This window comes from Mytilus galloprovincialis, chromosome 11 (assembly GCF_965363235.1).
Source record: "Mytilus galloprovincialis chromosome 11, xbMytGall1.hap1.1, whole genome shotgun sequence".
Classification (NCBI taxonomy): domain Eukaryota; kingdom Metazoa; phylum Mollusca; class Bivalvia; order Mytilida; family Mytilidae; genus Mytilus; species Mytilus galloprovincialis.
The window spans coordinates 20188734-20204441 of NC_134848.1; the positions used below are offsets into that span (position 1 = coordinate 20188734).

Below are 15708 nucleotides of genomic sequence, written 5' to 3' on the forward strand. Positions count from 1 at the left end.
GACTTTGAAATGATTCCAGGTAATTTTAAAATGAATTTGTTAAACAATTCACTGACAACCAAAACGTAGCTCACATATAAGTTATACGATGTACCCATATTCTGACTATTTTATTTATTGTGTCTGTTTAGTTAACGCATCAATGTAAATATAACGGAATTTGATGAGACTGTCATCAAAGTGAGAGGGTTAGCGCTATAAAACCAGGTTTAATCCACCATTTTCTACATTTGAAAATGCCTGTACCAAGTCAGGAATATGACAGTTCTTGTCCATTCGTTTTTGATGCGTTTTGTTATTTGATTTTGCCATGTGATTATAGACTTTCCGAATTGATTTTCCTCTAAGTTCAGTATTTTTGTGATTTTACTTTTTACTAGTAGTATAAAATATGATTTGCACAATCTAACTACAGAGATCATTTGTTTTTGTACAGAAACTCGGTGTGTTGAATGAAAACCAAAAACATGTAATACTACAGCGGGACAGTATATTTAAATCTGCATTTTGACAATTCAGCGGTTCAGGATGAAATTTTTCTTAAACATGTTATTGTATTTACTAAAATATTGTGAGCTCTTTAAAAGCAAATACAGATTTGCTAACATTAGCAAAGCTAAACTTCCAAGGTATATATATTTTTTTATCCTTAAAGGTATCGAAGCTTTCATGTTTTGTCAGGTGATAATAATTGGCTCGTACTAACTGTTTCCTTAATAGCTAACATTTATATATAATTTTGTTAAGTACATTGGTAATCCTGAAGTGGATATAGGTAATGTTTTTGACACCGGCGAGTTTGTTAGTTTAGTGCAAGATTTTCTTGTGTATGAAACTCATTCTTATTTGTCCACAGGGGTTCAGCTGAGAATTTGGTTTTCAATGAAAGCAGATGTATTGGAAATGTGCTTATTGAATGTTGATGGTAAAAGTTCATGAATGAATTTTGAGCATTAGTTTTTCTTTATGCAGACCTTGCCGCAGTTTGATTTTATATTATTGCTGTAGATTCGTACAGGGAACTGTAAATTCAGGAATTATTGCGTGCATATTGCGAAGCACTATTATTGCGGATTTTAAATTTTGAGATATTGAGGAAAATCCAGTTTAATTCATATAATTTTTTTTTGAATGCGAGTTTAAATTATAGTGATTATAACCATGTCGTATTTTTCGCAATTATAAAAACATCGCAATATTTTTGGAATATACAGTACTAGTATATGAAGACGGAACTGGACGCTTGTGTCCTAAATCTTGCAGTGTTTTTCTGTCCATGAAAATATATGCATATCTTTCCATTTATTTATCAGAATCTTTGAGAAAAAGATCTCAAACTTCTCCTGTAGAACTGGTTTACATAACACAGCGTTTGCAGCTATGAATATAGCTTTAAAAAAGAGCAGATAAGATTTAACAAACAAGAAAAACGATTTGTATTTCAATAAATGTGAAATTTGGTGCAAAGTACTAGTTTATACCTGTGCATAAATCCACTTTACAACAAATGGAAGTGTTTAACGATCCTGACTGGCTATACAGCCCTGACACGGTACGGTTTTTATACTATCAGCCTGTTCAATCTCCGTTCTTAACTCTAACGTTTACGCAATTAATTTGTATCACGAATTATTTTTGTTATCCAAACCCTTGTTTGTCCAATCACTGCAATGCAGAATGGGTACAACAATAGAATGACGTCACTGCAATGTTTTAATTATTAATTTTATTATTAAAAGGAAAATATATAACGTATTTTATAATTCATTCCAGTACCAAAGCACTTACTACTCGGGGACGAAAATTCCACCGAATGTATGCACAGCTCAAAAATTAAATTTAGAATGGAATCATATGAATGATTAATAATGAAGACTTCTCCAAAATATAGAACCAAATAAAGTCTTTTATAAATAATATGTAAAACGGTTAAATAATACTAACAAGATAAAAAAAAAACCACAACAACAGTAAGGTAAAGAAACACCAAACACTTAATCATCAAAATAAAATAGAAACAATATAAGGAAATCACCGAAAATGACAGTTTGTAAAACATATGAAACAAGAAGCACCCTATTGCTCATGGCATTTAATGCATGGTATGTCGCATTTGAAAATTGATTCAGTTGCATGACACGGTTCGGCGACGCCAAGAAGAACACGTTTTTCAAATATTTAAGAAAAGTACAGTTTATTAAATAGTTTATATATGTCTGTCAAAATTGTGTCATCTTTGCCAATATGTGTCTCAGTTAACAGTACTATATCATAAGCTGTTATATTATTTAAAAAAAAAATAGAATCTGTTAATTTATTCAGATTTGCGGAGATGAGGCCACCGATGTTCCATGTGCAAATTGTTATGTTAGATATAAATGTTCTATTTGTAATACCTTTACTAAGGTTAGTACTTTTATTATGTACTTTAGTCATTGGAACATATATAAATGTTACTATTATTTTTTATACTAATATTTAGAAAAAACAAAACAAAAAAACCCCAAATCAAATATACTAACAACAAAATAAAGTAAAGTGAATAACTACAAGAATTTACAAAATAACAAAATGTCAATAAATGTTATTCAGTAAATATGTGTATTTTCTTGGTCGTCTGTAGGGTGGACGGTCACTATGGTTGGAATTGCCTTGTTCTCTTCCATTATCAGGTTATAAAAACTACTACGCGGCGGGGTTAAACATTTTTGTGAGATCTCAACCCTCCTCCTATACCTCTAGCCAATGTAGAAAAGTAAACGCATAACAATACGCACATTAAAATTCAGTCCAAGAGAAGTCCGAGTCTGATGTCAGAAGATGTAACCAAAGAAAATAAACAAAATGACAATAATACATAAATAACAACAGACTACTAGCAGTTAACTGACATGCCAGCTCCAGATTTCAATTAAACTGACTGAAAGATTATGATTTCATCATATGAACATCAGGCACAATCCTTCCCGTTAGGGGTTTAGTATCATACCGTGCCTATAAGTAGGACTTGAGGTTTGTTCAGAGAAGCCTTTGTTTCAGTGGAGTCTGGCTTTTTAGGTTGAACTTGTGTCCAATTTTTATTTTTGTTGTTGCGAATTTCATGATTGTTGTGTTGTTTGAATGAGTATATGAGTTCATCTTTCTTGTCAATATCAGTTTTGAGTTTACGTAAATCAGCCTCGAGTTGTTGATTTTGTTGATCTCTTGCTTTTATTCTACTGACCATACTCGCATTGGAGTTACGTAAGCTTTCCACTACAACAGAGCTTGAATTTTCTATATCAATCATGCTACCTTTTAAAACGTTGATAACAGATTTTAAACTTTCAATTTCAGTCAAACTTTCATATTTCAGTTGCTATAGCGTGAATTTCAATTCTGCATTTTCTTTTTCTGTTATAATTAATTTACCACTTAAATCCAGGCTTTTAGAAATTCTTTGTTGACCTGATGAGGCATCAGATTTCAAAAGAAGGTCTTTAATCTGTACACATGTATCATTTTGAGTTCTCATTGTGTCATTAAATGATGTTAAATGTTCATTCAAAGAATGAGTGAGCTGTACATATAATTTTTCTATTGCAATAGTTATTTGATTTTCAAGATCATTAGTTGCGGTCTTCAACATGGATTCAAAGCTTTCACGAGAGTATACATTTGATTCTTTTACATTTTTTCCCTGTGGGTAGGATGGTTTAGAATTTGAGTCAAGTTTTGCCACATTCATATCATTTGTATTAATTGCTGACTGAACCACCATATTTGTATTTTCTATAGCTTCTAGTTCAGCTTCAGGTATTATCTGTTTTAGATCAATTATATTAGAGTTGACATCTATAGTATTGTGCCCAAGTAGTGTTTTGGGATCTGTTTCATCATCAATGTCATGATTTATGGTAATTGTATCAATATCATTATTGTCAGAAGCACAGATATCTGTCGAGAGTTTTTGCATAGTATCATGATTATCTTGTAACTGTTGTGATACTATGTGGTGAACTACAGCTCTTAAAACTCAGAAATGCTGAGAGACAAATGTTTTATAATAGTGCCCTTAACTTGTTATGTTCCAGTTTTAAGAAACAGTGTCAATTTGTACATAAGTGGATTATGTTTGTCTACTTTGGTGGGAACATCAATGGCAATTGATTTAAGATTTGAAGGTGTCCCTTTTACAGGATCATGGGTCCAGTCAATTTGATATTTGTCTTTATTTTCAGGGTGGTCACCAAGATACTCAAAAACATATACATTTAATGCCTTAATCTAATGACGGACTCTATCTTGATTTGTCCGGAAGCCAACCATTCTGGCATCTGGCTCATAATAATCTACATCTATCTCTTCAAACTTTAGTAATTTTGCCTTTTCAGCCGCTGGCGTTTTCAGTTTATCAGGAACGCATGCTGCTGGGTAATTTGTGTATATTTCACCGATATTAAGGTAGTTTGAAAACGTAGATAGGTCTGTTGTTGACATTGTGCATGAGAATATCTTGATTAAATATTTTTTATGGCGTATATTTAGCTTACAGGAAGAAAACAAGTCATTTTTTGCTTTACCAACGAAAAGCGCTGGGTGTCACCATTACCGGAAGTTAATTATACTATAATACTAGAATATTATAACACGTTATTAAGATAATAAACAACGTCAATACGCAGAATTTATACTTCAAGACCATCGTATATCATTTGTGAAGTTGAAACTGAATATTTACCAACAAGGTCTAAGTACCTTCCGATGAATTTAATAAAAAACGAGACGTTCTTTGACATACCCCTGGTTCATCAACATTTTGCTCAGACACTAGTGACGTGTTAGAGAGTCTGAGTAGGAGCTGCAGGCTCTTGAATACCGAATAAATTGGGAAATGTATATCCTATATGCAGGTGAAGTTGGTATATTGCTACTAAGATGAGGGAATTTGATAATTTCAAAATGAAAATCGTCTCGTTTGTTAATAGATTCTGGTACTTAGATGACTGTGTATGTCAAATTCGAGGTATAAGTATAACAATGAGTCAGAGAAAGTCGTGTATGTTTTTTTCTTTAATTTCTAATTCTGGGGGATATATTAGCGAAGCCAATGAGAAAAGTTTTGAATGTTAATGGAAAGAAAATCATCAATTTATATGAAAGTGAATAAAATAACCTGGCTTCTTTGATCTTCTTGCTTTTGACAAATGTCCGAAGGAACTCCGATTCAAATGAAAATATGAAGAGGTCGATAAGGAGAGGCACACAGTTTGTTCGCATATGAATGCTGACAATTTGTTGAAAAAGTGTACCTCCAAATTCAACAAAAATATTTTATCTGTGTATCACGTTTTTACCCTTGTGTTAACTATTAACAAAATACTCCTTATGGTATCCCAAAGTAATACATTTATAGCGTATGCTACCATTTTTATGTTGAAAAGCATTGTGGCTTATTTCTTTTAGACGATTTTTCAATTCCACATGGAGAGTGGTGGCATACAAGGTTGAAAACAAGTTTAGATAGAACTAATTTGAGAAAAAAGACTGAAATTTAAAATTATGCAGAAGTTCTTAAGAGTTTTTAAGAATCTACATATGGTTAATACCACTACGCGAGTAAACAGATTCAGAGTATTTCTGATGACCCTCTTTCAATACGGATAGAATTTCAGTCAATCTAATGGACAATTCTTTAGTGGAACATGCAGATGAGCCAGCAATGTGCAATTGTTTGTATGGAATATTGTGACATTAAGGTATTCAATACAAACAAGGTAAGTAGTTTGATTTGATGTTAAATGCAATGTTCATTGAAGCCATGCAAGACTTATGATTCTCCAAAAAAGAAACCATCCACACACAGTTCAGTTCGGATTATAGAAGGGAAATCAGTCATAGATCTGAAATACTGCAAGCTACTGATCACGTAGAAATGATACATGAGAAAACAGAAACATAATACAACCTAAGCAACTCGCATGAACACCAAAAATAAAATAAAATAGGAGAACATAAGTAATGTAGATGTAGTTAGCGTCTCCTGTCATACATGCATCACCCATCTTTTGTATTATAAATAAAGAATGTCACTGTAAGGATTGGATAAACTTACAGCATATACCACTGTACTGGTAACATTCAATCTAATACTACAAAACACCCTCTCTCATGAACAAACAGATAACTGAGTCGACGAGAGAAAATGTTTGAGAGTATAATTTTGAATGTGTGCTCATATGACCATTCAATACTGTCTTCCCACTATCACGGTAGAACATGACAAAATTAGTCAGACTTTATTCATGTAATGCATGCTAAAATCCATTTTTCTAACAAACATAGACGACCATTTGGTATTTTTATGAATGCCAACATTCGAAATTAATTAATCCATGGTATGGATACTTCAAAAGAAATTTCAATCATTAAATGCATGTGTAGGGTATACATTGCTTGGTCTGTATTCTGCAGTTATGGCACTGTCTACTTATGCATTACATGCGAATGTCATTAAATAAAAATACTGCTACATAATATCACATATGCAAATTATTCATTATGATTTATACGTTTCGTGGACAAAACATTTATATTCTTGCAGAACATCGTCTATGAAACCACAGCTTTTACGTGCTATCATATATTATACATGATTATATTGTATAATATATCATCATTATGTCAAACAACCAAAGTGACATGCCCATGTTCTAACCATTGTTGTGACTGTGTTGTGACTGTGTTGTTTAATTTCAAGACGATAATAAAGAATTTAAAAGGCTTAATAACAGTTGTTTAACTTTACGGCGGAAATAAAAAAAAAAAAAAATACAGTATGTCAAAAAATCGCATGAACCACTTAAACTGTATCATGATAAGTATTGCTTGTCCAACAGTATGTTACTTTGATTGTTATTTTTAGCTCATACTGGATTTCTTAGATACAAAGAAATCTAGCATATAAGAATGAGTGATATCAGTTTTCAAAATACTCACGTTGAAATTAAAGTTATAAAAAGGAAGACCGATATTTACAGACAGGATTACAGAGTTATGATAAGAAGAACGATCTTTACAGACAGGATTACAGAGTTATAGATAGGAAGATCGATATTTACAGACAGGATTACAGAGTTATGATAGATGTCTGATTATGCCAACTGTCCTGTTAATTTGTAAACATTATTGGGAATTTGCCAGCACTGAGATAATTTTTTATCGAAGTACATTTTTCCATTTTTTACAGTTTAAAAGAGATGTTTTGGTATTGAGTAAAAAAATAAGCCTTTATCTTATATTAGAGCCAGCACAATTTGTCACTTAGATTTAAGTGCAATAGGTTTAGACAACATGCAATTCGGTCTGCATAATTCACAACGCTACTCAAGCCGCAAATAACTGTGTTGCAGATACTCTTTTCGAAGTTCATGCTCGTTGGTGATCCAAATATGCCAAAGACAGATACGCGAAAGAAGAAATTGAAGAACAGATACAACAATAGAATGACGTCACTATAATGTTTTCAATTTTGTCAATATATTAACAGGGAAATGTATAACGTATTTTATAAACTAAGTCAGAACCAAACCACTGACTACTCTTGGTCAAATAGTCCATCATTGTATGCACGATTCAATAACTTAATTAGAATTGAAACATATGAAAGATTAATTATGAAGAATACTTCAAAAATTGGAAAGATTTCTTAAATGAAGTATTTTATAGATACTATGTTAAAACGGTATAATAATACAAACAGGACAAAATTAAAACAGTAAGGTGAAGATCCACAAAACACACAATCGTTAAAATTAAACAGAAAAAAAAAACCCAAAGAAATAAACAGAAAATGACATTTTGTGAAACACATGAAACACAAAACACCCCTTTATTGCAGTTAATGCATGGTATGTCGCATATGTCGCATATGTGAATTACATTAATTGCATGACAGGATTGGGCTACGACAAAAAAGAACAAGTCTTTCATTTTTTATCTCAAAGTCAAGTTTATTAAATAGTTTATGTATTTATGTGTGTCAAAAAAATGGTCAGCAAGTAGGATCCATACATCTATGATGACATCATTACTTTGTACAAACAACACGATGCATACCAGGTTAGCCAGGTAGCTGGAAAATCAATGTTATGCGTTTCAGTAAGATATTCAAAATAATGTTAAATATCAGCAAGTGATATTTATAAAAATGCTAATTAACCAATTTGTAAACAATTGATTCTAACACGAGGAAAGGCGTAGACTTATGTTGATAACAAAATAATGCGGTGTACTATCATTGTAAATACAACAATATAAAAAAAAAGAATACTGACATCACAGCTACATTACAGTAAGGTATTAAAGGCCCTGAAATAACAAAATCGGACAAAATAAACATAATAAACAGCATGGTTTAACATTCAACAAAAGCAAAACAGTATGACAGACATCATTTCAAAAAGTTGCCACTGAACGATAAAAAACACATCCTGAATAGAATCATAACTTTACAGTTTTTGTGCGTCCGAAGCGCTTTATCGGGAATCAGGAATAACTAACACGAAGGTTTATCAATTTCTTATTTTATCAGCGTTAAGTGTATAATACTGACCTTCATGCAACACACAGCAAACGCATCCAACGGGTGAACGTTACAGTAAAACAAAGGCGGGCAGTTTTGACTACCTTGTCCCCTACCACAATGGATGTTAGGTAGTGGTATTCCGAATGGGCAGGTAGGTACTGCTATAAATATATACGTACAAAAATGTATAAAATTCCGTTTGAAAATAATTGTAGTTAAAGATTCAAGTAATGGCAACAGTAGTTTACCGCTGTTCAAAATTCATAAATCAATTGAGAGAAAACAAACCCGGGTTACAAACTATAACCGATGGAAACACATCAATTATACAAGGAGAACAGCGGAACAACAGATACACTGAAGTACAAGATAAAAAAGGCAACATACATGGAAACTATTAGATAACAGCTGCCATATTCGTAATGATACAGGACATTTAAAAAAAATATGGTGGGTTGAACCAAATTTTGTTGCTAGACAAACTTCGCGTTTTATCTCAATGTTAAAAATACCGCTGAAACAACAGCATTACACGACAGGAATACAGTACAAATAAATGCAGGAACACTCAGGACAGAGAAATACACAAATAAACAATGTAATAGTACGTGTCGACATGTTAACCACGGAATAACAACGAATACCCAAAATTAATTTACGACTGTACACAAATACAGCATAATTACATTAACAACTGAGAGACACTTATGTATCAACATTGTAAATGAAATTGAGTATGAAAATGGGGAATATGTCAACAGAGGCTTATGACTTTGGACAGGCGCAAAAATAGTTCGGGTTAAACATGTTTTGTGCGATATTAACCCTTCCCCTATACCTCTAGCCAATGTAGAATAAACAAACACACAGCAATACACATAGTAAAACTCAGTTATAAAGAAGTCCGAGTTCGATGTCAGAATAGGTAACAGATGAAACGAATGAAAATGTCAATTATAAATAAATAAATAAAGAAGTACTAGCAGTTACTGACATGCCAGCTACAGACCTTAATTTAACTGGTTGAAAGATTTGTCTTCATCATATGAAAATTCAGCGATTCCCTCCCTTTATGTTTTTAGTATCATACCATAAAAGCTTTATTACAATTAACATAAATGAAACATTGTAAACGATATAAACATTTAAATAAACAAAACATCAAAGATTAAAGATTAAAGTAACGATTTTGCTTTTCTCATCAAGGTTACAAATTATATATTTTGACAGAGAAAGTGGTAAGATATTAATTAAAGAAAAATGAAGTGTCTTTACCAATATACATAATCCCCCCTCTATGAGAATATTGTACATACTTTGACTCTGCACACAACCAATAAAACAACTGAGCATTATCAACATTGACCACATGATGATCTGTAGGTTAACAGTAAAGTGTCTGGTATTCGGTGGAGAACGTCTTTATATACACAGGTAAACAAATAGTATGTAACCACCTTTATAACTAATTGCTTAATTACCAGGAAAGGTGCTTTCGATTTTATACTGTGTAGGTTTTAATAAATGTTGTAATAAAAAAACATCAGACATATTATATAAAAAAACATTGTAAATAGAGTTAGATGAGCAATGAAAGAAGCGAAAGTGTCGTTGGAAAATAACCAGCATTATTTATCTTTTTTTTTTTTATCATTCTGGGTCAGTATATATGACCTTGACATTTTATCAGTGCGCAATACATCGCATTATACACTTCAGATTTACAACAGATATCAACGATATGTTGAAGAAGGTACCGAGAGGATATTAACACTTTGTCGAATCAAAACTACAGAATTGAACTGAAAAAAAAAACAAAAACAAAAACAACAACAAACATATACCAAGATGCATGCATCAGAAACTATAAGTAACACAATAGCCAAAACACGATAAAAACAAAAACGAAAAAGATCGAACAGAATGCTGTAGCTGTAGTCAACGTCTCCTGTCATACATGTATCACCCATCCTTTGTATTATAAATACAGAATGTCACTGTAAGGATTGGATAAACTTATAGAATATACCACTGTTCTGGTAACATTCAATCTAATACTACAAAACACCTTTCCCATGAACAAACAGATAACTGAGTCAACGAGAGAAAATGTTTGAGATTAAAAATTTGAAGATCAAATTTTAACGATTGTGTGTTTAGTGGATCTTCACCTTACTGTTTTAATTTTGTCCTGTTTGTATTATTATACCGTTTTAACATAGTATCTATAAAATACTTCATTTAAGAAATCTTTCCAATTTTTGAAGTATTCTTCATAATTAATCTTTGATATGTTTCCATTCTTATTTATATTATATATTTGGATCGCCAACTTAGCCGTATTTGACACAACCTTTTTCAACTTTTGATCTTCAGTGCTGTACAACTTTGTACTTTTTTTCGCTTTCGATCTTTTATGTCTGGGCGTCACTGGTGAGTCTTGTGTGGACGAGGCGTGTTTTTGGCGTATTAAATTTTAAACCTGATGCTTTTTGTTATTCATTAATCATGTGTTTCTTTGTCTAATACGTTTTCCTATTTATTTGTATTGTAGTCCTGTAATATAATGTTGTCATTTCTATGTTATATTTAACATTGCCATTAAAGTGCGAGGTTTGGCATGCCACAAAACCAGGTTCAACCCACCATTTTTTCCTTTAAAAATGTCCTGTACCAAGTCAGGAATATGGCCATTGTTATATTATAGTTCGTTTCTGTGTGTGTTACAATTTAACGTTGCGTCGTTTGTTTTCTCTTATTTTTGAATGTAAATTGACATTGCGATAAGACGTGTCACGGTACTTGTCTATCCCAAATTCATGTATTTGGTTTTGATGTTATATTTGTTATTCTCGTGGGATTTTGTCTGATGCTTGGTCCGTTTCTGTGTGTGTTAGTTACATTGTAGTGTTGTGTCGTTGTTCTCCTCTTATATTTATGCGTTTCCGTCAGTTTTAGTTTGTTACCCCGATTTTGTTTTTTGTCCATGGATTTATGAGTTTGAACAGCGGTATACAACTGTTGCCTTTATTTATACGATATTTATCCACTCGAGACAGTTAAATTTTGAAATTTAAAACGCGAGGCTCGCCGAGCGTTTTAGATATTTAAAATTTAACTGTCGAGAGTGAATAAATATCGTATTACACGAGATTTGGTGGTAGAATCTGTTTCTATAATGATTTTCAAACAATATGCAGGCAAGCGTATTCCTTCTTTTCGAATGATCTGCAAAAAATGTGTTTTTTCAATGTGACGTCATCAGGCATGGTCGCCTTTTTTCATGCCGTCACAATAGAAAATTCAGAGGAAAGCAAGAAAATGCGACATCATAATCGGATTTTAACCAATGAAGAACTGAGATCAAACGAACCATTGATTAAATTTTGTTATACAATGGGCGCGGAAAGGGATAAATTGACGAAGAGTTAGAGAAATATATATATATCATATGATATAATTAAAAAAAAGTGACAACGAAAAGGTGAGATTGTAACAGTGCATATATTGATCGAGCCGCCAGTACCATTATTTGGTACTAACATCCAGCATTCTTACAAACCTAGAACACCATAATAGTTTTGGAATCCCAACTTTCGAAATTGATTTCTCCATGGTAAGGATATATCAAAATCGATTTGTTTCATTTTCTGCCCCAGGAATTATTATCCTTAGCTGTATATGTCAAAGTCTTGTAAGCTTCTACAAACTAATAACTATCTGAAAAGACTGTATGGAATAGATTCAGCGTTTGTGTTTCTTCTGATTCTAGGTTTTCGACTGCCAGATCCGGAACGAGGCTCTTCCGTCTTTCGGATCTGTCTCCTCCGCCAGTGGAGCACCACCGACGACCCCCGAGGTACTACACTTTCCCCAACTTTATGAAAAAGGTGAAACCAGGGACAAAATGTATATATATATATATGAATTATTTCATCTTGGCCAACGGGCCATTAATTTATTAACCAGAAGCCAACTGGCTTTAACATAAATAATTGGGAGCCAACGGGCTCTAAATTCATTTATAAATGGCCAACGGGCTCTTATGACAACTATTTACAAGGGGAGAGATGCCCGCCTACGGGTTAACTCCGTACAGACGGCCACCATTGAGGTGGGCCACCCGTAGAATCTCACACGGAGAGTCTGCCCTCACGTTTCCCACCGCCTTAGCCACCTCATACAGGTAATGAGGGTGGCCATGTCGTGCATTAGGCGAAGGAAAGTAAGGGGCATCACTTTCCAAGAGAATCCTAAACGGAGGCACCAACCTCAACGCGTCCTTCTGTTCAGAGCTAAAAGAATGAACTCCCATTCCAAACCCAAAGTAGGCGTTACAGTATGAGCGCTGCCACTCTCTTACCTGAGCCATCCCCCCTGGAAACAGTGAAGATGGATCAGCTGGTCCGGGTTAACTGCAATGCCCCTCATAACTTCCAACACGTCTTGATGGGAACGGCCGTGAACCCTGTCCAGTCGGTCGCCCCTGATGTGCAAGACCACAAGCTGGTCGAAGCGATACGACTGGAGGGCCCATCTCAAAGTGGAGATCTGACGAGCATGCAGCTTCTCGTCTATCGTAAAATCCACCCCCATCTCTCCAAGGACAGACACACTCGGATGAGTCACCAGTTGATGAAACCGGTGCTGAGTAGCATCCTCAAACTGCCCGGTACTCTTGGGATGGATTCCCACCGTCCCGACCCATCCCGGTTCCAGCTTCAACGGCACTCGGGGCCAAGTCTTTGGATCACAAAAGACTGCAACCCCTTCAACCAGCTTGACTGGGTCCACATGAGCAGGGATCAACCGCACCCGAAGAAAATCCCCCAAGGATTTCTGGGAAGGCATCCCCATCTTGCTTAGGGAACGATAGGTGCATATGGCTGTCAAAAGCCTCTGGAAGGTCCCTGCACAATTGGGGCTCCACTCCACTACTCCCTGAGGGACATGAGGGAGGGTACAGGCCGGGACATGAGGGAAGGTATGGGCCTTGGATGGTGCCACTTGGGACTGAACACCCCAACCTGCTCCATGGGCCTGGAAGCTCCCTGTGTGCAGACTGGAGCCCCCAGCCTGCAGAAAACTCCTGCTTTGGCTGATGGACTCCCCTGCTCACTGGGGGAGCTTCCCTTGGGCGGCTCTCTGGAGCTGAGGTTGACTTCCCCCAGAAAGACCCGGCGCTGATGCCCCTGTAAGAGAGCCATCAACTCCACCTGCGCCCTCCAGTGCATGAGCACTGCAGGGGAGTTGATTGGAGACAGCGTGAAGGTCGGCGGTACCTCCCACTGTGCAAATTTGCACACTGCGGCCATGGCTCCCCACTCAGCACTTAGGTCCTTTAGAGTCAGCCTCACTGACTCCAGTTGGCTAATAACCCAGTGGATGGGGTTCCCCACCGCAGCACTCCTTGGGCCCGAAAGAGTGTGCTCAGGGAAGTGAGGCGCACTCGGGCTAACCCTGGATCGGAAACACTCAGGTCACGGAACACCTCGGCCACATGTTCTGTATAATGTGTCTTTCCAGGCCTAGCCCCCGAGCTTCACAGCCGGAAACTGGACAAGATAATCCAGTCCCAACTGATCCAGCCTGCCCTTCAAAGTGAGATGTTGACACCTCACTCCGAGCGGGGAAGCCAGACTGTTCCCGACACCCCCCTCATGACCATGGGCATCCACCCGGACCCCCTGAGGTGAGGCTGTCTGTAGGGGAGATGAGGACCCTGCCATGGCCTTCCTTCTGGCAGCTCTCCTCCAGCGGTCTTGCCGACTTCTGGTCCTCTTGTTGACCTCCCTCTTCTCCACCTCCCCCTGTACCTCTCCCTTAGTGGCGCCCTCAGACCCCCGTCTGACCCCCATCCTACCTCTAACAAGGACCCAGAGCTTCCATGTACCTCAGGGTCCAGCTCCCGCAGCTCCTTCTCCGATACCATAACCACGAGCTCCTCCACCACTTCTGGGTTGCACTGGTGAGGATGGCGGGCTGCCATTCCCTGGGATCTGTTTTGGTCTTCCTGCTTATTGTCCATCTGATTTTTTTTAACCTTAGAGTGCAGGGAGATCCTGGACACGTGCACTCCTGTGGAGAGCGAACCTCCAGGACACTGATAGGCGTCCATTCCGTCAGTCTCCCCGGGAGTAATGTTCACACATCGCCCATGAAACCATTCCCTGCACTCGTCATAACTGATCATTAGACCCCATCATCTTGTCCCCGGCATGAGCAATACATGTTCCTACCTTTTTTTTCCTTGGATCCCAACTCCTCCATTTCCATCCTATTTTTACTTATTACTTGGGCTGTTAGTTTTTTTACACCAATTGGGGACTTCCCTATCCTTACACAACGTAATCCGGTCATGATGTGCCACTACCATTGCCGTTTTCATTTTGACCCGGTAAAGGTATGGCGTGAGACTTTCCACCACCACCCCGGGGCCCTTCCATGATGGAGTCAATTTTCGACATTTTCCCTTGATGGTGGCTGTATCCCCGGCATTGTTATATCGGGATCGAGGTGTTTCCTCTTCATATCTGTAATTTCTCGTACCCCCATACGGCATCATGGGCCTGTCCCATTTGTCCTGGTGGGCCCCGATGTCTTCCCTGAACCCACGGTTAAGTTCCCCACAATCTTGAAAATTGAGATGCTGGAATGGAGATGGTGACCGTGCCTCCCTGGCTCTGGGTGTTTCTACTGCTTGAATGGGATACTCATACTCAAAGGGCAAGTGTATGTGTGTTTTTTTTTTTAATTTGACACTTACAATAGTTCTTCTTTCTTTTTGTAAACGGAAGCTGAACTGCGTAGGTCAACTTTGTGCAATACGTGGCGGAAGTGGATTGGGGGTTTACACAATTACCTACAAAGGTTTTGCAGAAAAATTAAGGGGTTTACACAGCGTTTGTGTTGCTTCTGATTCTAGGTTTTCGACTGCCAGATCCCGAACGCAGCTCTTCCGTCTTCCGGATCTGTCTCCTTCGCCAGTAGAGCACCACCGACGACCCCGAGGTACTACAGTCTTTTGCAGTGTTATGTCATCCTTGCTCATCACTTTGTATGATACGATGTGGTATGAGTTCCAATGAGACAACACTCAATCCAAGTAACAATCAGTAAACAGTTAACCATTATAGGTCAAA

General features: G+C 36.6%; 1 long non-coding RNA gene across 1 annotated transcript; it reads right to left on the reverse strand.

Moving 5' to 3' along the window:
- Positions 1–7965: 7965 nt before the first annotated feature.
- Positions 7966–10038, reverse strand: LOC143051838 (uncharacterized). Its single transcript, XR_012970916.1, has 3 exons — positions 9883–10038; positions 8594–8727; positions 7966–8113 (listed from the first exon to the last, which is right to left on the reverse strand). It is a non-coding gene; the product is annotated as an uncharacterized LOC143051838 (long non-coding RNA).
- Between the last annotated feature and the right edge of the window lie 5670 nt (positions 10039–15708).